Raw genomic sequence first — 21,666 nt, 5'->3', positions numbered from 1 at the left:
ATAACTTAATATGACTCAAGATGTGTCCTATTTCTGATCTCATTTTAAATGTGTTTCCCAATTACAATATTATTTGTGTTAAATAATACTTTTCAAGGATCAGGAATGTGATTAATATTGGCGTGTATAAAGTCACTCCCAAGCAGCTTTAAATCATCAGTGTTACCAAAGCAAATCTTTAGAACACTATTTCTTTTTTTTCACCTTTGAAAAAATAGTCTTTATTTTTTTAGAGCAGCTTTAGGTTCATAGCAAAATTGAACATAAGACAGAGACTTCCCATATACTTCCTATTCCAACAGCACACACAGCCTGCACCTCTATTATATTCTGCACCAGAGGGTACATTTGTTGTAATTGATAAACCTACATTGGTACATCATTATCACCCAACACCCATAATTTACATTAGAGCTCATTCTTGGTGTTATATGTTCTGTGATTTTTGAGATGTGTGTATGACACATGCCCACCATTGTAATATTCACACAGAGTAGTTCCACTGCCCTAAAATTACTTGTGCTCCACCTGCTTTAGAACACCATTTCTTAGGACACAGTGTGAACTAAAAGCTTTATGGTGATTAAGTAAGTGTGAGAAATGCTGCACTGTGTGGCACATCTCTGTACAGTGAGTCACAATAAACGTAATCAAAGGCTCTGATAAGTCCTGAAGTGCTGAAATCTGTTCCAATACAGTTTAACCTAACTAAGGTGTTTGGTAACTAGCATTATGTTATACCACGAGGAAAAATACTTTTGGATGCACTAAATTATGTGGATCATAGAGTGAGTGTTTTTTAATTAGCAATCAAGATACTATATAAAATTACACTAATTCAAATTCTGAAAGTTATTTTTAGTAATTGATTCTGTACTATAAAACTTTAATTACTTTTGTCTAGGGAAATTTAACAAACTTGCCTTTTTATAAAGAATTTTACATAATAAATGCATTTTATAAAGTGTAAGTAATACCAAGGAGTACTAGAAGCAATTAAAATGAAAGAGGTGTGCAAAATTCCTTATACTTTATTTCTTTCAATAAGTGTTTTTGAGCATATACTTTATGTTCTTTAGTCCAAGGATACTGATTAATAAGAGTATTAATATCCTGCCCTCCTGGAGGCTATAATTTTGTAGAGAAGGTAAATATTGAAGACATAATTAGCTATATGTTGAATGCTAAATAAAAGATGAAATGTGCTACAGAAACTCTATCACAGTTCTCCAGTAAATATATATACGTATTTTTTTTCCAATTACGAAATTGGTTTTTCAAGTATGAAATCTGTAGGAAAGCCAGCTGGCTTAGAAACTTAGGCAGAAGCTGATGCTACTTGAGGTATCTTAATGAATATTTTCTTGTTCTCTGGGAAACCTTTTTTTTTTTTTTTTAAGGTCTTTTAACTGATTGGATGAGACCCATCCACAGTATCAAGGGTAATCTCTTTTGAAAGTCAACCGATTGTAGGTATTAACTACGTTTATACAAATAGCCTCACAGTAACACCTAGATAAGTGTTTGATTAAATAACTGGATATTATTGCCTGGTCAGGTTGATACATAAAACTAACCATCACAGGAATATATATATATATATATATATATATACATACACACACATACAATTAACTAATCAGTCTGGGAGGTTCCAGGTGGGCTTCCTTTAAAAATAGGCATTCCAGTTGAAACTTGAAACAAAAATAGAATTAGCTAATTGAAAATTAAGGGTAAACTGTAGGATAAGATTGGTTCAAGAAGAAAGGAAATTTTAGGTGGAAATTGTCCAAGGTGGAAAGAATAGTGCTGACTATATTGTTTGTTTCTTTTTCTGTAAGAAGTGAGGAAAAAGGAAAGTGTCAAGGATGATTTCTTTGTTCTATACACTAAGTTATGGAACCCCAGAAAGATGGAGTAGAGAAAAATCATACATTAAGTTTGGGATCTGTTAACTTCAGAATGCTTATGAAACATCCACATGGAGATGTTTAGAAAGAAGATGAGAATGTGTGTCTAGAGAGCCCAGGTATGATAGTTATTAACTCATGTAATTGTTTTAAAATGTAACTGTGAAGAACTGCAGAAGTGATTGTGGAGCAGTAAAATCATAAGGTGCTTTTGACACTGTGGATACTGGTGACACTGAAGATATCTGTCTTTTTTGTTCTGTGATTCTTTTCCCCAGCAAAATGAAGTAGCCTAAATATAGTTATGGAATAAAGGATTTGATTTATGCAAGATTTTAGGTGTGTGATGAAAAGATAATGAAGCAGAGGAGTTTAGACTCCTCTTGAAAAAAAAAAAGAGTGGTTCAGAATTGGTCTGTGGGCTCTGAATTTGGAATGGAGGTAAGTGACTTTAGAAGATAGAGGAGGCATAAAGTGAGAAAAGAAAGGCTGGTGTCAGACACCCTTCCCCCCACCCCAACCTCACACACACACACAAAGTGCAGTGGAATAAACTGAGCATAGAAGCAAGAATGAGAGTTTGTAGTTGTGCAATGAATGCCCAAAGGAGTGGGGGTTGCTGTGGCAGAGTCGAGAAGATTTTTGCAGAAGACAAAGAAGTTACGCCTTTAACCAGTTGTCCATACGGACATAAAATTGCCAGTATCATACCAAGAATTAGAATGGAGAACACTGTGGCAAAGGTGACAGTGTCTTAAATGAGTGGAGGAGTGACAAAGCACAGGTAGTGACAGTAATGAGGTGACAGAGGAATATATAAAGCCATATGGTGTTAAGTAAATAAAAGGACTTTTTACATGATAAACTTACTTGAAATGGCTTAGACAAAGTTATTCTTGTGAGTTAAATGCAGCAATGCCTTTGGTTGCTTGTAGAAGAAAGTGTAATTCCATTCTGGATGTAAACATATTTTTAAAAAATCATGGTACTTGCATTTCTACAGATGTAAGTCCCAAATATTTTCTGAATCCCAAATATTTACATCCTCAGAGACTTAAGTCCATAAGCTTAGCTACCAGTTGGCTTCTTATCTTCATGCAGAGTATGACTTAGATGTCTGTATGTTAAGGATCAAATCTGATGGGTGAAATTCTATTTGTACATCACAGGTGTTTTAAGATTAAGGGGGGAGGGTCTCCTAATTAGAGAACCGATGATTGATGTATGTACTTGATTACATATTTCTACCCCTAACTATGAAGAGTTTAAGAATAGTATACCCACCTCCCTGTCTTGTATTACCTGGGTCTTAAAAAATGGCATTTGTTACAAGGAGACTGAATGTAGAATTATACATTGCTGTTGAGTTGTCCTTTTTCTGACACTCAGACAGTAACCACATGGTATTTAATTCTGATTGACAGCTGTTGGGTACTTACAGTCATCCTACTTTTTCTCTTTGAATATTACTCTCTTTAAGCTCATTATGTCTTCAGTATCTTTATGTCATATATTTGAAGCACTCTGCCAGTTCCTGACAGAAAGAAGGTAGAATATAAAAGACAGTTTCCATCATTTTTTCCTGGTCCATTGCTAATACTTCTACAACTATATAAACATTATGAAAGAATAGTTGAATTAAACTATGCCAGTGGGGCATAAATATTAATAATTAGTTCACTTGAATGGAAAGCATGTGCATAGCGTTTAGAATCATTTGCTAATGACCAGTTTTATATTCATTAGAAAACTGTATTTATTTACCTTTAGTAAATAAATGACAATTATTTTATAGCATTAGCTGCTGATTCTACATCTTTCCTCTCTTTAATTTCTTATACTCCTTAATAGTATAACTATAGATATTTCTCATGTATTATTTTGTTCCTATTTGTATATGTTATATTAATCATGAGTCACAACATCTCATTTCATATGGTCAGCTTTGGATAACATATCATATTGTCAACCATTTAGTTGTGTTCAGTAGTCATGGAAGCAGATGTTTGCATAGTGTAAAAACAAAACAAAAAACAAAACAAAACAGGATTATTGTCCCAAATTCAAACAGTTATACTCTCCCAAATTTAGTTAATGTGAACAAATTTTTTTCTTCTTGATGACCATATGGGAACTATAAAGTTCAGTAAAGTGAAGTTTAAATTCAAATTTATTCTATTGACACTGAACTTCCACTCTTTGAAAACTCTTTTGATATATTTTTATTTTAAACGTTGTATCAGTGAAGTGTGTGGATTACAAATGTAGTTCTTTGATTACTGGTAATCAAAGGATGAGAGACCTCATCATTATCAATCACATTCAGTGGGAAGCCCCCACTCCCACCATAGTTCTGGTTTCCTTGTAAATTGTTCCGTGTAGTGTCTCCACATTTTTCCCAATGTCTGTTATCCAGAGTTGAAATCAATAGACTGAGAACAGAAATTTTGAGAAATCAATGACTAAGAAGATAATCAGTAGCCAGCACAGAAAGAACAGGCTTTTTTGGCAGGTTGTATTGGTTGGAAATAACAAGGACACTTTGTATTTCCTCAAATAATGGCGGGAAGTGGTTAAGATAAAGACACATACAATTGGGAACCCATCACAGCTGGAGAACCAAATTTAAGTGAGGTCACAAATGGAAATTGTCTTGTGTTAATATGACTTATTGTCATAACAGTATACAACTTATTAGCATGGTAGATATAAATAGAATAATTTTGTTATATTTTGTTTTCTGATGCATATTTCAGAGACATTTCAGATGTATGCTAAAGGAAATGATTCAGTAGAAAGGGAAAGATGATGCAGAAGTGGGAAAAACTTTTGAAATAGTGTCCCTGAGTAAGCAAAAGCGGATGAGGTCTAGAGCAAGCGGAGTGACTGACTTTCTTTAGGAGCCAGTAAAGGAAGAGAAGGCAGAATGTGTTGATGCAGATACAAGCAGGTGAATAGCAGTAGGCAGGATTAACCTGAGGTTTTGGTTATTATTTAAAATGCAGTTTGCCCCTGTGGTTGTGATTTTTTTCTCTAAACATGTTCAGCTGCATGGGTACAAACAGTTAGATGGAAAGCTAGATGTAACCTGGGTTGTGTTTTAGCCAAAGGTGGATGAAGTGTAACAAGGGTAAGGGAACTGTGGTGTCTGAATAGGGAGAGCTTTTTCGAATTGAGCAGGGAATTTAACCTGGGTAAGGAGGAAAGAGAGGCTATCAAAAGGTGAGATACAGTAAGAAAATGTTAAGGTTGAAGGATTGTTGGAAAAGTTAGAAGTATCCATCCAAGAATCGAATTCAGAAATCTGATTATGGAAGGATTACAGTTTTTAGCAATTGCAAGGTTTATGGTATGAATATGGGGGAGAGACTGTGGCCAAGTTGTAAGAAAAAAAGAGTTCAGGGACTTTGAGGACAAGGTGTGGGAATTATCAACTATGAGTGATTAAAAATACCCAGAATTGAGACAGAAATAACATAAGGGAGAGTGACTCTGAGCAAGGAGCCCAGATCTGTGAAAAGAGAGGGTGAGTAAAAGGCAGGACCGAGACGGAGAGGGTGAGATGATCTGATGATACGAGGTTTTAAAGCATGAAGCGGTTTATGGAGTGATAAAGGAAAATGGTGTGGAAAGAGCAATGGTAGGCAAAGAGGGCCAGCAACCCAACCCCATGGCACAAGGACTGTTGCAGGAAAAAAAGCTACCATTGGAGAGGACTATGGGGGAAGCACCATCTTTAGGAGAGGACTACATATCTGTTAAAGCTAGAAGGTGAGTAGAATGTTCATAGATGAGGTGGAGCACGGAGAGGCATTTGCTGAATGCCAGAGGGCACCCTGGAAGCCTTGTGAGTGTTGAGGTGTAGGAAGAGGTGGGTAAGAACTGGCTCCCTCTTCATCCCTACTGATGGGGATGAGGTTGTCCAGGGCTCACGTTTCACTGCTGTGGGAAGGGATGGGTTTATACTGCATACAAGGGCTCTACTTTGGTAACGTGTTCTGGTGAAACTAGTTCTTACTTCTAGACACTGGTGTTCCACTTCACCTTAGTGACAGAGGGACCTTAAAAAAGTATACTTGTTTAATTGTTAGATATTCACTATATGTTAAGCCCCTGAATATTTTGCCTTCTCCTTATTCACTCAGTAACTGCTCACTGAATCTCTGCTAAACATCAGGTGCTATAGTGAATGCTTAGGTCTGTCCTGCTGCAGCCGAGACCATAGGAGAGAGATGAGCAAGTTATTTCAAAAATAAGGAGTAATTAAAGCTATGGCAATTTCCAGAGAGGAAAACTGCATTTGTCAGAAAAGCATATAATTGAGAATCTAGATTTGTTTTTGTTATCGGAGGGGTTTCTTTGAAGAAGGGATATTTAATATTTTTTCAAAGGATGCTTGTGAGGTGGGCAAACATGTCAGGCAGGAGGAAATCCAAGATAAGGAACTGAGGCACCCCCAAGCTTGGTATTTTTCATGCATTCTGTATAATTCCCCTCCACTTCCCATTAAATCCCATAACCTCCACTGATACACATAGCTTCTGAGATTGTCAAAAAGAGCAAATGTGTTTCAAAACCTTTTAAGACAACTTCACAAAGTACAAATGCTTATTTTCAGCAGGATGAAAAAAGGATGTTTTTATCATTGTTCACACTTTCCTTGAATCTGAAAAAAAAGGAAAGTTCTTTCTGAGTGCAGTAGTATATTAGAGGTCCCTAAGTAGAACTGGAGATTGCTATAAGTAGAACTGGAGATTGCTATATTTCTAAAGTAATTTCTTATGTTAGTAGCAGAAGAATTTGAAACAGAAAAGGTGTTTAAGAGCAATAATATAGCTTACTCAAGGCCTTTTAAAAACCATTTGCTCTTTCTTTTTGTAATACACTTTGTACAGTAAATAATCTTTATGCAATTAATCTCAGCAACGTTTACTGATTCTTTACGATGTGCATATTGTTTTGGTTAGTATCACTTTCTTAAAGATACCATATGTATGCTAATATAATATCAGGATTTCTGAATTTACCTCATTTGGATTTCTAAGTATATAAACAAAATCTTTCATGTATCTTATATAGTTTTCTCATGTTTCTCTGAAATAATTATAATGCTATCTGAAGTTGTTTAAAAGATTTGCCTTAGTTACAAGAAGGTGAGCAGAGTGTCTTAATCTGCTCGAGCTCTTATAACATAATACCATAAACTGGATGGCTTAAACAACAGACATTTATTTCTCTTAGTTCTGGAGACTGAGAAGTCCACAATCAAGGTAAAGGCCAATTCAGTTCTTGGTAAGAGCTCTCTTCCTGGCTTGCAGCTGGCTGCCTTCTTACTGTGTCCTCACATAGAGAAGAAAGAGAGAAAGTGCTCTGTGTCACTTCCTCTTATAAGGGCACTAATCCTGTCAAGGGGGCCCCACCCTCATGACCTCATCTAAACCTAATTACCTCCCAAAGACCCTACCTCCAAATACTACCACATAGGGGGTTAGGGCATCAACAAATGAATTTTGGAGTGACATAAACATTTAGTCCATTACACAGAGCATATAGTAAATAAATGAAAATTAATTATCTTTGAAAGTAGAAGATTAGAAGCAGCAAATTAATCATGACCCTCTCATTTTTTTCAGAATAGGCATTGTGGCTCAGCCAGTCATGAGTCAGTTGTCTCTACATCTTTCAAGGCCCATACTCAGACAGCTTTTTATAAACCATACCCTTAGGCAATAGAATTCCACCTCAATCAATCATGTCAAGCAGTAAGCCAGGTTCCAGTTATCCTGCCTGCCTAGAACACATGTGTTCCATTTTCAGTTCTTTGCCATCCCTGCCTGATTCCTAATGCAGACTCAAGCAGGCTGGTGGCATCATTCCATACACCCTTTCTACTTTGTTTTCTTGTATTTTGTTTGTTCCAAGTTTATTAATGTATATATCTTTTCACATCATCATCATAGACTTAAATTTTTCTCTTTTCATAATACCATCTTTACAAAAAAATCCTGATGTATTTCTTAACTTATGAATTAATCAAAGAAAGATATACTATAAGACAGGTTCAGTAAACTTTAACTTATTTAGATACCTGAGAAAGACTAGCCCAGACACTCATTTGGAGGTGCAGGATAATGGAAGGATAGAAGGTCGTGTGGTGCATTGTCCACGTCATCAGCATCTTTCAGCTCAGAAATCATTGACTGAGCATCTTTAATGCTCAGTCTATTACATACTAATAGTCAATTTAAAGGTCCTCGACTTCAAAGTTTTTACACTTTAATAGAGGTTTCAGTCTTGTAGATTACCATACTATGAGGAAAAAGGAAAGTTACTATAATGATAATACACTCAAATTTCTCTAGAAATTCAAAGCAGTGGTTCATTCTAACATGGAAAGTCAGGGGAAAAAAAAGTCAGGAAAGGGAGGATATAGGAGTAGATTTACAGAGGAGTTATTTGAACAATACCTTGAAAAAGAGAAAAGTTTTAAGGAAGAAAAACGGGAAAGAAAATACTTTCTTCTTCTTCTGAAATGAAATGAACAGAGGAAAATAAAAGTGAAGGTTAAAAAGTATTTTGAAATGGAAATGAGAAAGTAGACTTCACTTAGATGGCCTTGGTTTTCTTCCGTGGGCAGATGGGAAACAGAATTGTATGGTTAGTGAGAATGAGGTAGGAATCAAAAGTAGGAGCATATTTGGGTGAATGCATAGGTGGATAATAGATGAAAGGAAAGAAATATAGAAAATATGGAAACAAACATTTATTGAATTCTTAGTGTCTGCCAGGCAGTGCGTTTTCACATCCACTATTTCAAGCCAAATTGAAAGGATAGTATTTATGGCTGAGTTAGGAAGATCCATTTATATTCATTTGTCATCAAAGTTCAGCAAAGAGAATTGGTGGGTGTTCTTTTTGATCCTTAGCCTTGACTCTTCATACAACTTAGGCCTCATCTCGCCTTCTCAGGAGGAAAAAACTCTTATGTCATTCCTGTGTCTTTCTCTAATTACTCTGTTTCCTAAACGGTTTCTTTAGAAATAATTTTTTTTTTTTTTTTTTTTTTTTTTTTTTTGGTAAAAGTAGAATGTGTGGAGTTAAGCTGCCACACCATGATGTTTGCATTTATGGTCACTCTACCACAGATACACGGTCCTTAAATTGCTCAGTTTTAATGTGGGTGGTAGACTAAATGACCAACCACTTAATCTGAAAATGAAGGAAGACAAGCTAAAGGGTGGTTTCACCTCAGTCTCATATAAATCACAGATGTAATTTACGGCAGAAAGGAAGAAAGTATTTGACCTTGGGTAGTGAAGGTTAAGAAACTGAAAAGGGCAGGAATGGAAATGCAAAAGTCATGACTGCTTTCTCAGCATTAACTGCTGGCATCACCCCTTGTGTTGCGTACAGCAATGCAGAACTTCAGTGCAGGGCCACAACAGAGATAAAAGGTGCCTGGATTAGACAAAAATTGCAGACTACAATTTTTGCATAAGGCAAAGTGCTCCAAAAGCTCCAAACAGCACCATTTGCACATACCCTCAGGATGTCAATGACCTTATAAAAGGAATGGTATCTCAGTAGTGGCCTGTAAGAACCTAGAGATGGCATGGGAACCAGACTCCTAACTCCATGTCCTTACAGATTAATCCACTTACTTCTGTTACCAGGAAAAAGGAAAATAAGAATTACCACGGTTCTTAGTCACCTGAAAAAAGGATTTTTGACGAGAGACAGAAAGCGTGATATAAGCAAGGTTTTTATTAGTGAAGTAAAAAAGTAAAAGATAGTCCACTCCCAAGAACTGGGAGCAGGCCAATCCAAGAGAGGAAAAATGGTGCTGCTCCCTCATTTTTTCCTGTTTTTATATCCTGGTTTCGTGATTGACTGATTGATTGATTGATTGACAATTCAAGTTCCCTGTGCTCTGGTTGACTGACAGCTCAGGTTCCTTGTGTTCTGGATTGTTCCTTTCTCCTCCCTCTCCCCCTGCCCAGTGCTCATTTCTATCTAAACTACCTAACATTCCCCCCTTCTAGTCATAGGACCCCAAATCTTTGGGACATAGAGGGCAATGACCACTCTAGCTACTTCCTGCTGATCTGGGACAATGATGGAGCTTGTTGGGGTCCCAGACTAGCTGGCTGTCACTGGGCAGGTGGTGAGTGAAGGGTCAGTGTCCATCGAGGGGCTTGTATAAAAACTATCTTGGCTAATTGGTTGATTACTTTGTTGTATAAACACAAAAAGATAGAGGTCAAATATATAGAGCTAATGCTACCTAAGAGATGAAGGGGACAAATAAGAATCATGCCTACTTAAATGGAAAAATTGTAAAATTCATTTCTGTACTTTCTGTTGGTTTAGGGTTTAGAAGGCAGATGTTGGAGTGTTAGCCCAGTAAACTAAAGGAGGAATAAAAAGAGGGACCCTAATGACAGAGACATTTTAAATTAGTATTAAAACAGTTCGGTGGGGGGCCTAAAAAAGAAAAGATTAGAGCCAGTAGACATTTAAGAAAAAGGTTTATCTAACAGGGATCCATAGTCCCCTAGGGCAATTGAACAGTCTCACCGGAGTGTCGCTTGGAAAGCAGTCGCAGATCGCTAAGAGGTTCACAAGAATATGTGGAATTTGAGTATCTTGGGTGCCAGTTCCGAGTTTTTAACAGATTGGTCTTCTTGGGCTGATTTCCAAGGTTTTGCTCAGGGATGACATATCCCACGGGCAACTCTGGGAACTTTTACTGCAGTGGGGGAGGGCAGAATAAGGGGGTAAGGCCCCTTCCACACAGGTTGAAGCTGGGAGGCTGGAGAGACATCTTTCCAAACTTTGATCAACCCCTGATTGCCAGGGGGATACAAAGGAGATGCTGTTGTCACTTGAGATCCCAAATTCTAAAATTTAGCCCAAATTCTCTCAAGGTGTTTGGAATTGATTAAGAGCCTGGGCATACGCCCCTAAAGAGGTGACTTCATTATCTACCAGTATTTCTGCCTGAATAAATGGCCTTCCATAGAGAGCTTCATAAGGACTAAGACTCAGGGTCATCCTAGGGGCTTCCCTAGCTCATAAAAGAGCTATTGGTAAAGCCTCTTTCTAACTTAAAGAGGTTTCTTGGATGAGCTTTCTAAGAGCAGCCTTAAGGAACTGATCGGCCGTTTCAACTTTTTCTAAGGACTGGGGCTTCCAGGAGCAACGTAGATTTTACTGGATTCCCAAGGCTTTAGAAACAGATTGGAATATCGAGGAGATAAATGAAGGCCCATTATCACTTTGGAGAGGAAGAGGGAGACCAAACCTGGGAATTATTTCATGTAATAGTTGTCTTGTTACCTCTGATGCCTTTTCAGTTCCGGTGGGATATGCTTCTATCCATCCTGTGAATGTGTCAACAAAGATCAATAGGTATTTGTAACCTTGATATGGGGGCATCTGAGTAAAGCCAAATTGCCAGTCCTCTCCTGGATAACTCCCTCTATGCTGAACAGGTCGAATTTAATTGGGGTTTTAAAACTCCCTGTGGGTTGTTAACCGCACAGGTAGGGCAAGAGCTGGACACTCGGTCTATGGTCTTAGTTAGTCCCTTTCCTTTAAACGCCCTTGAGATTAGCAAGGAGAAAGCATAGCTTCATGTAATGCCTTTAAGACACCCCGTTGGAGATCCTGTGTAAAAGTAAAACTTCTCCCTGTTGTAACTAGCCTGAAGGTCCAAGTAGAACTCCTTCCTGTTTTCCCCAAATCTCTTCTTCTTCAGCATATTGGGGGCTTGGTAAAGGCAGGGTAGGAACCAGTGCCCCTTGCAGGGAGGCTCCTGAATGGCAGCACTCGTGGCAGCAGCATCAGCTGTGCTGTTTCCTTTTGCTGTTTCTGAACCCCCTTTTCGATGGCCCTTACAGTGAACCACAGCCACTTGTCGGGGAAGTTGGAGGGCCTCAAGGAGGCCAAGGATTTGGGACCCAGAATTTTATGGGACTATTTTTGGCAGTTAAAAGTCCTCTTTCCTTCCAAATGGCTGCGTGAATACATAAAAGCAGGAAGGCATATTTTGAGTCTGTATAAACGGTGACCCTTTTCCCTTGCACGAGCTCTAAGGCTGGTTTTAAGGCCGTTAGTTCAGCCAGTTGCGCTGAGATGCCAGTGGGCAGTGGCTTAGCTTCTGTAACCTCATGGAGGGATTCAACTGTGTATTCAGCTCTATTTTTTCCCTCCATGATAAAGCTGCTCCCATCGGTGAACCGAATCTCATCAGCGTTTTCCAGGGATTGGTTGGTGAGATCTGTTCTAGCTCCTAGAGAAATGAGCAGGGTCTCATGACATAGGTGAAAGGGAAGAGACTCATCTGGTGATGGCAATAGCGTAGCAGGATTGAGTGTCCCACAAACAGTGACAGTGACGTCTGGGTTTTCTGATAATAATGCCTGATATTTAAGAAGCCCAGCATCTGAGAGCCAGAAATGTCCTTTGCCTTTTAAAAGATCAGAAACTTGATGGTTAGTGTATGCTTCTATAGGAGTCCCCAGAGTTAGCTTAAATCTTCCTCCAGGAGAGTGGAGAGGACTCCTAACACTCTGAGGCAGGAAGGCCAGCCTCGAGCAGTGGGATCTAGCTGCTTGCAGAGGTATCCCATGGGCTGTTGGGTAGGACCCCCAAGGCTATTCCTCCTTTCTCATGAGGGGCCTTGTGGGATCTGGAAGCCCTAAGACTGAGGATCTTACTAGATTTTTCATTCTTCCATTGCTTCCTGTTGGGAAGGACCCCACTGGAGAGGTACTGAGTCATCATACAGAGGTTGGGCTATAGACCCATAGTTAGGGATCCAAGGCCTACAGTAACCTGTTAGTTCAAGAAATGCCCTGAGCTATTTTTGAGTAATGGGATTAGGGAGTTGTAAGATTCCCTGAAGTCATTCAGGGGAAAGGCTATGGGTTCCAGGAGTCAGAACAGCTCCTAGATAAGTGACCTCTTGTTTGACCATTTTGGTCTTGAACCTGGAAACTTTATATCCCCACTCAGCCAAGAAGTTAAGAGTTAAGAGTTTGGATTGCATGCTGGATGGCCTGTTCTCAAGTAAGGAAGCAGGTAAGTAAGTCATCTGCATATTGGAGAATAGCTCTTTTTCAAGCTGTAAGTCCTGTAAATTTTGGGCCAAAGCTTGCCCAAAGAGGTGAGGACTGTCTCTAAACCCCTGTGGTCGTGCTGTCCAGGTTAGCTGGTGTTGATATCCATTGGGTGAGTCCCACTGAAAGGCAAATAAATATTGGGACTGGGGACTAAGGGGCATACAGAAGAAAGCCCCTTTAGGTCTAAGGTCGTGTACCACTGCGCTCCTGGAGGTATGTTCCCCAGTAACACACAGAGGTTTGGAACCCTGGATGAAGAGGTATTGCTGCCTCAATTATGATTTGTAAATCCTGGACCAGCCTATAGGTCCCATCTTTTTTAATGACCTGAAGGATAGGTGTATTGCAGGGGGAGTTAATGGGAATTAGGAGTCCACACTGTAAGAACTTAGAAATTATTGGCTGAAGGCCCTTCCTTGCCTCAGGTTTTAAAGGATATTATTTTCGATTAGGGAACCAGGTAGGATCTCTGAGGGAGATGACCATGGGAGCAGCCGTCTTTGCTCGCCCTGGGATGCCTTGATCCCATACAGCGGGATTAATTTTAGTCTCCCAGGCCTCTGGGTCCAGAGATCCTTCTCCTTCCCCAGAGAGCAGTAAGAGTTGTAAAGAGGTGGAAGTTTGGAGATTTTCTCCCAGGATAACTCGGGTTCCCAACTTGTAAAGAAGATCTTGGCCTTAAAAGGGGCTAGGACACTCTGGCATGCATAAGAAAGAAAGTGCGAATGAGTGATTGTCCCATAAACAACAAAGGGGTTGAGTAAAGAACCTTAAGGTCAGTTTACCTGTGACTCCCATGATGGTACAGAGTCTAGAGAAGGGTCCGGAGAAGGAAGTTAGGACAGAGTAGTGGCCCCAGTATCCAAAAGAAAAGTTACTGTCCTACCTGCCACATCCGTTTGTACCTGCGGCTCCAGCCCAGTGATGAGGATCTGTTGCACTGGGGCTGACTGGAGGGGGCTTTTTAGTCCCAGACAACCATTTGCAGGTCTCAGGCCAGTTCTCCCCCACAGGTCATTTGGCTTGAAGGACAGAGGGCTGCCCAATGACCCTGTTGGCTACACTGAAAGCAGGCAGATCTTGGGGGGTTGGTCCCTGTAGGGACATTCTTTGGCCCAGTGACCAAGTCAGCGGCAGATGTTGCACTTACTGTTGGACTTACCTCGGGCTGTTGGGGGCTGGGTATGTGAGGACAGTGGCTGCCCTTGAAGGGCTGTAATCATCTGGGCAGGCCTGGCCTCCTTCCTCCTTTCCTTCCCTGAGCCTTGGCCTGTTGCACCTGAACTCATAAAAAATCCTGTGGCAGCAATGGTTAGCATTTATCAAGAGTTACTCTGGATTCCTGGATTGACTTCTGGAGTTTTTGTCTAATATCAGGGGCAGATTGGATGAGAAATTTATACTTTAAATGAGGGGCATATGGAAGGGAGAGCAGGGGAGGCCATACGTTTAAGGGAGTCCCCCTCTGATGTTGGGGACAGCAGGTTGCTGATAGTAACCACGGCCAAGGTGGCTATTTTGCGTTTCTGTAGGAGATCATTGCTGTCCCTCACCAAATAAAAGATCTGGATATATGGTATTTTAGACCATTTGCCTTGTGCATTGTAGAAGAGATTAAGCTGAAGCAAGATGGTTGAATTTATGCTCTTATTTATGGGCCATGCTTTTGGCTAAGTTACAGCCCACTGGAGTCCCAGCAGGGATCAACTGTTGGCTTTCCATCTGAAGGGCAGGATACTGGGGGGAAGAAGGGGGTCTTCAGAGCTCAGTGTCCCAAGGTGAAGCCCACAGGCTATAGTCTGATGTATCAGTCTTCTGCCTGAAGTCAAGAGTACCCTGAAGCCATGGACCAAAGAGAGCCTGGCGTCCCATGGTCATTGGTCGCCTGAAGGAGGACCCGGCGCCCCAGCCTCCTCTCTGGATGGGGAAAGGGGCCACAGTCATACCATGAGCTGGGAGTCTCTGCAGTCCAAGGAAATAGTCAGTTTTAACCCTGTGGGTGGTCGGTGATCCAGGAGCAGGAGAGCTGCTCACCTGGGACAGCTGGAGAAAGGGGGAGCCAAAAGAGAGTAGTGAGTTAGGGTCAGAGGGTCCACATGGAAGCTCCTGCCTCCACCGCCGCCCCTGGAACTTGTGCTCTGCTGGCGTCGGGGAGGGAGAGGGAAATGCAGGATGAAAGATTAAGTTTAAGCACGCCGTCCCAGTCACGGCACCAAAATTAATGTTACCGGGAAAAGGGAAATTAGAATTACCTTGGTTCTTAGTCACCGGAAAAGAAGATTTTTGACGAGAGACAAAAAGCGTGACATAAACAAGATTTTTATTAGTGAAGTAAAAACTACAGTGAAAGACAGTACCCTCCTGAGAACTGGGGGCGGGCCAATCCAAGAGAGGAAAAATGGCGCCACTCCCTCATTTTTTCCTGTTTTTATATCCTGGTTTCGTGATTGATTGATTGATTGATTGATTGACAACTCAAGTTCCCTGTGCTCTGGTTGATTGACAGCTCAGGTTCCTTGAGTTCTATTCCTTTCCCCTCCCTCTCCCTCTACCCAGTGCTCATTTCTATCTAAACTACCTAACACTTCTACACTCTGATGATGGATTTGGAGAAAAAAAAAAAAAAAGGAGGAGGAAGATGGAAGTTCCCTTGAAAGGAGAGAAACACTCCTAAAAGATAGAGCCCAAATATCTAGTTTTCCTAGAATGGTCCTGATTTTCACCTGTTTAAATCAATTAAGTCCTTTTAATTATTTTAGTACCCACTCTTCATTCTCAAAAACATTCCAATTTGGATAATAAATGGATATCTTGCCAATATGGAGTGTGAACTTTTGATTGGTTTAATATATACACTGAAGTAATGGTCTTCACCTGGAAGAGAGTAAACTCAGTAAATTAAGTTGGTTGGTTTTCTATTCAACCTCCCAAATTTCCTGCATATCCGACCATTATGGGAAACTCAAACTCAGATCAGAATGATGTTAGCTATAGAAAACCATAGTTATTTTTGCACATTAGTGTAAGTGTTTATATTTCAAGCTTGCTGCGTCAGTCTTGGGTAGACAGTTGAGTGTGAGGTGAGTGTGCTGTCTTTAATTGCTGTTTTCTTGTCACCACCTTTTAAAGCAACCACAGAAAATCTTTAGTGCAGCCATACACCTAGGGTTTCTCTCTATTGATTAGCACACTTGGGAACTAGTAAGTGCCCTGTCAAAATATTATTGAATTTCCAATATTACATGACACTTTGGCTTAAATGATTACTGTCTGGTGTATCAATGTAATTTTGTTAGTTTAATTATCAAAATATTTTGCTTGATGGGAAATTTACTTGAAATCATGCTTTCATTTCATATAAAATAGATCCAAAACAAATTAAAAATTTTTTCTCACCTGAAAGTACCCTACAATTCCCTATCAATCTCAAAAGAATATGTTGTGTTTGAATAATGCCATCTTAGGAACGTGTAGTGATTATTTACCTATAATTCCTTAAACTAGATTTGTTGATTTTTTTAAACTTTAGGTTTTGAATTCTTGAAATCCATATCCTGGTTTTATTTTCAGAAGATGAGCTTGAGAATCATCATACTTTTTGAACATTTGAAAAGTACACTTGTCATATTGTTTATAACATGGACATCTTTTTTCATTTATTCAGAGCAAAATAAAAACAAATTAAATATTTTTGCAGACAGAACAAAGTTGGGCTTTTTTATGAAAAAAAGATCTTATATGTTCTACATATTGTACAGCTCCATGAAAGTAACCGTTCGTAAGTTAGATTTAATATCCAAATGCCAAATGGCTAAAATTATCAAAAAGTCTCAAATGTTTGTTCAAAGTTATTAATTAATTTGATAGGTGTTATGTAACAGAAAAGTAACAAAACTGGGGACACAAAGCTTTGTCTCATGTTCAACTTTAAATGATAATCTCTTACTCTAAAGTGGAAAGTTTACCATCCCCAGTAGAAAAGTCATTTGTAAATGTATAGAATGAGATTTACTTTTTGGCTGCATCCTAACACAGAGGATGAGTGATGCTAAACTCCCCATTCCTATGTTGGGGGTAGTACCTGACCAACAAAGAATTTTCCCCCACAAAGTTATCTTTAGTAGCTCTCCCCTTAACTGGTACATTGGAACCCAAATCCATTTATTTTCTCTGGGACTCAGTGAATCTTCATGGATACTTCTAGTTTGAAATACTCTTCAGCAGTTATTTAGAAGGAATTAAGTGAAATAATTACCCTAGCAGAATCACAGATTTATTTGTGGTTTATACTTATGAACACACATCAAACACATGCACATATGCAGATTTCCATTTCTAACAGCATCCTCTCTGTAATGAGATTTGATAAAAATACTGCTCTGTTTCAGAATCAGTCCAAGAAGAATTAGTTATGGAAGCAAAAAAAGAGTCTTTTCATAAGATTATTTTCCAGAAGATGATCTGTAAATCAGACCCCAATAATGAAATTGAACATTTTTAGAGCAGTGGTTTTAAAGCTTTTTTTTTTCTTTAAAGTAAAAAACAATATACTCCTTTCAAATAAAATAATACACATAGATATCCAATATGTAAAATGTATGGAAGTTGAGTTCTTCAGTGTCTCATGGTCTCCATCTTCTCCACACCCTGTCTTCCTCTCCAGAAATACTAGGGACTTCTCTATTAAATCCAAGGACTCCATAGAATATAGTGGAAATGTATTGCTGTGAATTAGAGGTGACCAAACTCAGCAAATGGTAGATGATAAGCAAATAAAGTCAATTGTGCCAGTCCTGCAAGGTCAGCAGTAGTAGGGTTGAAGTGAATTTGAAGCTCAGTATCATCTTATATTTTGTCCTTGAGGGGTACTTTTGTGATGTGTTCTAGACATAGTTACATTGTTAGAACCCTTGTTCATTCATTGTAAGTAGGACATTTATCTGAAAAGCCATCATGTTCTTTAAGATTTCAGGTCCACTTATTACTCCTGATAAAGTCCTAACTACTAGCAGTCTAGAGAAGTAGTTCCACATCTCTCTCAGTGATGTTCTAGCTTTTTGTATCTTCTCTGAGCAGAGAGTCTGAAGTCTTCCATGGATTTTGGAAATTGCTTGTCTTCTGATATATATCTGCATGTTTTGGACCTTACTCTGAAAAGATGTAAGTTAGCTGTGTTCAGTGTAGCAGATGTGGTCAATAAATGAAGCTCATCTCTATTAGACAAACTCCAGGAATGTAAATATTCAAAACACTCTTAGTCTTTAATAAAAGAAGCTAAAACGTAATCATCAGATAGCATAAAGAATGAAGTAATCACGCAGAATGGCCCTGGAAGAAACTTCTAAAGATTGATGCAGAGAGCGTCCATTGTAATAGAAGAGTATGGAAGCGAGGGAAAAAAGAAAGTGGTAATGAAACAGAATGGAGCAGGACAGTATAGCTCAGTGGTTAAGTGCACGTGTAGCATGCATAAAGTCTTGGGTTCAATCCCCATTACCTCCATTAAAATAAATAAATAAACCTAATTACCTCCCCCCTCAAAAGACAAATAAATAAATAAAAATTGAAAAATATTTTAAAAGTAAATTAAAATAAAGAAATAGAATGGAGAATGAAGAGAAAGGCAATGATAAGGTGCACATATGTTTGGAACTTAATTTATATCAAAGTGTGCATTATATGTAGCATTTTTACCCACATTATGTAATTACATCATATACTTTCTGTCAAAAAAGAGAAAAGATATAATATAAAACCTACTGCATATTTTATACTCATGCTATTGAGAAAACATGTCTTTCTTACAGTGTTCATGCCATATGCATTTTATACATGAGGAACTGCTTTTGAATATGAATTTATGCACTTTTATCTCAATGTCTGGATTTCAATCTCCCAAATTAGCAATAAATTGAACTAAATGCACTTTTGATATCATTTAAATGTCATTTGATTCTTTTTCAGAGCACTCAAATACGATCATTTTATTTTAGTGGGCTACAATTAAGAATTCAAAAAGTGAAAGCTTTTTTTTTTTTATTTCTTTAAGTGACAAAGGAATAAAAAACTGAGAACTCACAATAATAGAGATTTATCCTTAAATTATTCTTTTAATTTTACAATCATTATGTTTTAGTGAATCTGTAAGAGTTATGCCTCATACTCAAAAAGGGAAGAGTGACAATTGGCGAATGTGTTGAAGTGGTTTGACTGGATATTTTACCTGAACTAACCACTCATTAGTCAGCTTTCATATTTTCTGTGTAGTTTGAACTAGATGGCTCTTTTTTGTCACTGCACTAGCCCTGATCATCATAAGTAGATAAAAGTGTTTTAAGTGATATAATGATGAAAGAAATGGGTTTATTTGCTTTTTCTGTTAGGCATGCTTGAGCATCATTGCTTGCATTTTCTATCTTGTTGTGAAACATTAGTACTTTACGTCCCTGTGTGAGTTGGTGAGGCTGAGGAAGAATATAGTACCTAGATCTAACTGCAATATTGCACCAGACCATTAGCAAAGACTCATTCTGTTATTCTTTACGTCTAATTCATGCTTGAAACACTGCCAACACTCATTGGTTGAATGAGTGAATCTGTTAAAAAAAAATCTATTACATATATAAATAATGTAAAAGCTACTTTTAGTTTATGAACTGTAGTCTGCATGTCACTTCAAGGGAGGTATACTGTTACTTTATGCTAATTTTTGAAATACTTTTATATGTATATAAGACATTAGTGAAGACACAGATGGCTACATTTAGAATGCCTGTATTTCAGTTTGGTTCTTTAGAATCACGGCAAATGGAATTCTCATGGTAAGCAAACAAAATAAAAACAAAAAGATAGGTGGTACTCCTTTATTAATTCCACAAATAATTACGTGATTTTGCTTGAGTAATTTCTATCAGTCTAAAATATAAGCCTAATACAGATAGACCTTTCATCATTTTTAATAATTAGTTTAATTTGTATATAAATATAATAAAATATAACTGTTTATTAAATTCCTATTAGGTGTATGATAATGTAAGACATATGGGATTAATTAAATATATGCTAACCCCTATTAATGAATTCATATTAAATACCATTAGCTTCATGTATTATAATTAATTAGATGCATATTATCAGCATAATAAAATTGATAAGTAATTATGTACAGTTATATTTAATTACATGAATACATTTATATTGATCAAATTATAGATTTACATTTTAATATCTTCATTTTTCTAAATTTCAATCAGTACAGATTTGTGAAGCATATAAGGTTGTCCATATAATAAACATAAATGCTTTTTCTGTAACTTCATTTTTTTTCTGTTTTCTACAAGCTTAATCTCACCTTTAAATTAATTTGTATTCATTTCTATGAGATGGTAGCATTAATTCCCTTATCTTTTTGGCCTTAAGATTCTCTATGTCCGTATTTATAGATTCCAAGTCCATAACAAGTTACCTTGGAAACTATTTAAAGAACATATTCTCTCTGCTGTTTGTCTTATCAGGCCATAAAACTGCCTTCTTTCTCTTTCACTTACTGCTTCAAATAACTCAGTGCTGTGGGAACTGATAAGCTGAGGGTTTATGCCATTGTCAGGTCTATGTGTATACATATGTGTGTTGTGTTTATGTTTTGTGAATGATTTATAAAGCTTAATCATAATGACCTTGCATTTTGTCTTATGCCATTATTATTTGGGGGACTAATCGTGTGACTAAAAATTGGATTTTGAGATCATTTTTCCTATGAATATTCTAACATCTGAATATGTAGTATGTAGTATCTCACCAGTGGGATATATGCAATATATAATAGTTTGTATTATATGATATATTTGGAGTTATTTTTGACTACAATCTCCAACTGCAGATTACCAAAGAGATTGCAAAACAATGTAATGAAAAACAACCTAAGTGCTGGGGCTGCACTGTCTAAGTTTGAATCCCAGTTCCACCACATACCAGTTGTTTGACTTTGGACATGCTTCTTAATGCTCTGTGACTGATCTACAAATGGGGATAATAAAAGTACCCACCTCATAGGGTTATAATGAGTTAATTCTTGTAAGCACCTAGAATATATGGCTAATGCATGTTATAGATCTAACCAACTGACTTTAAAGGATTGGATCTTAAACTTTAATTAAAATCTATGCTAATACGTTGTTGATGATCTGAAGAGAAATTTAATTTACATCTATAAATTCATAATCTGGATGTTAAGTGTCAATAAAATCAGGCACCAACCTGCATAAATGCCACAGATTTTTTCAGCCCCAATGTCAAAGTCAAAGTATATTGAATTTATATATTTTTATGTAAGGAGCTTGTTAATTATTTTTGGATACCCTTGCAAACGGTCCACTGCTGTTGCACTCCTCAGAGCTTTTTGTACATGAATGCTGCACAGTGGTTTTGATGTTTTCAGATTCTTACTTTATCAAAGGCATTTATTAATTAAGTTAGGGTCTTTGAATATATCTACATTATGGATTGAGACACGCGTGCCTGGATATTGAACATTAGATTTTTAGCTCATGTCACTTAGGGCATTTTCATTGGACACCACTTCCAGTCACTCTGTTTGGGAGAAGAAAGTAAATGATTGTGAGTCAGAAAAA

At 37.9% G+C, this 21,666-nt stretch overlaps 1 protein-coding gene across 3 annotated transcripts in view; it reads left to right on the top strand.

Annotated features, from left to right (window-relative positions):
- The window catches only part of GRIK2 (glutamate ionotropic receptor kainate type subunit 2), a 926,084-nt gene that overhangs the window by 840,465 nt on the left and 63,953 nt on the right, over positions 1–21,666 (top strand). The window lies entirely within an intron of this gene.

The sequence above is a fragment of the Camelus bactrianus genome, chromosome 8 (genome assembly GCF_048773025.1).
Source record: "Camelus bactrianus isolate YW-2024 breed Bactrian camel chromosome 8, ASM4877302v1, whole genome shotgun sequence".
Lineage (NCBI taxonomy): Eukaryota > Metazoa > Chordata > Mammalia > Artiodactyla > Camelidae > Camelus > Camelus bactrianus.
Note: the sequence above shows the minus strand (reverse complement) of the source record. Positions and strands in the feature narration are given on the sequence as shown.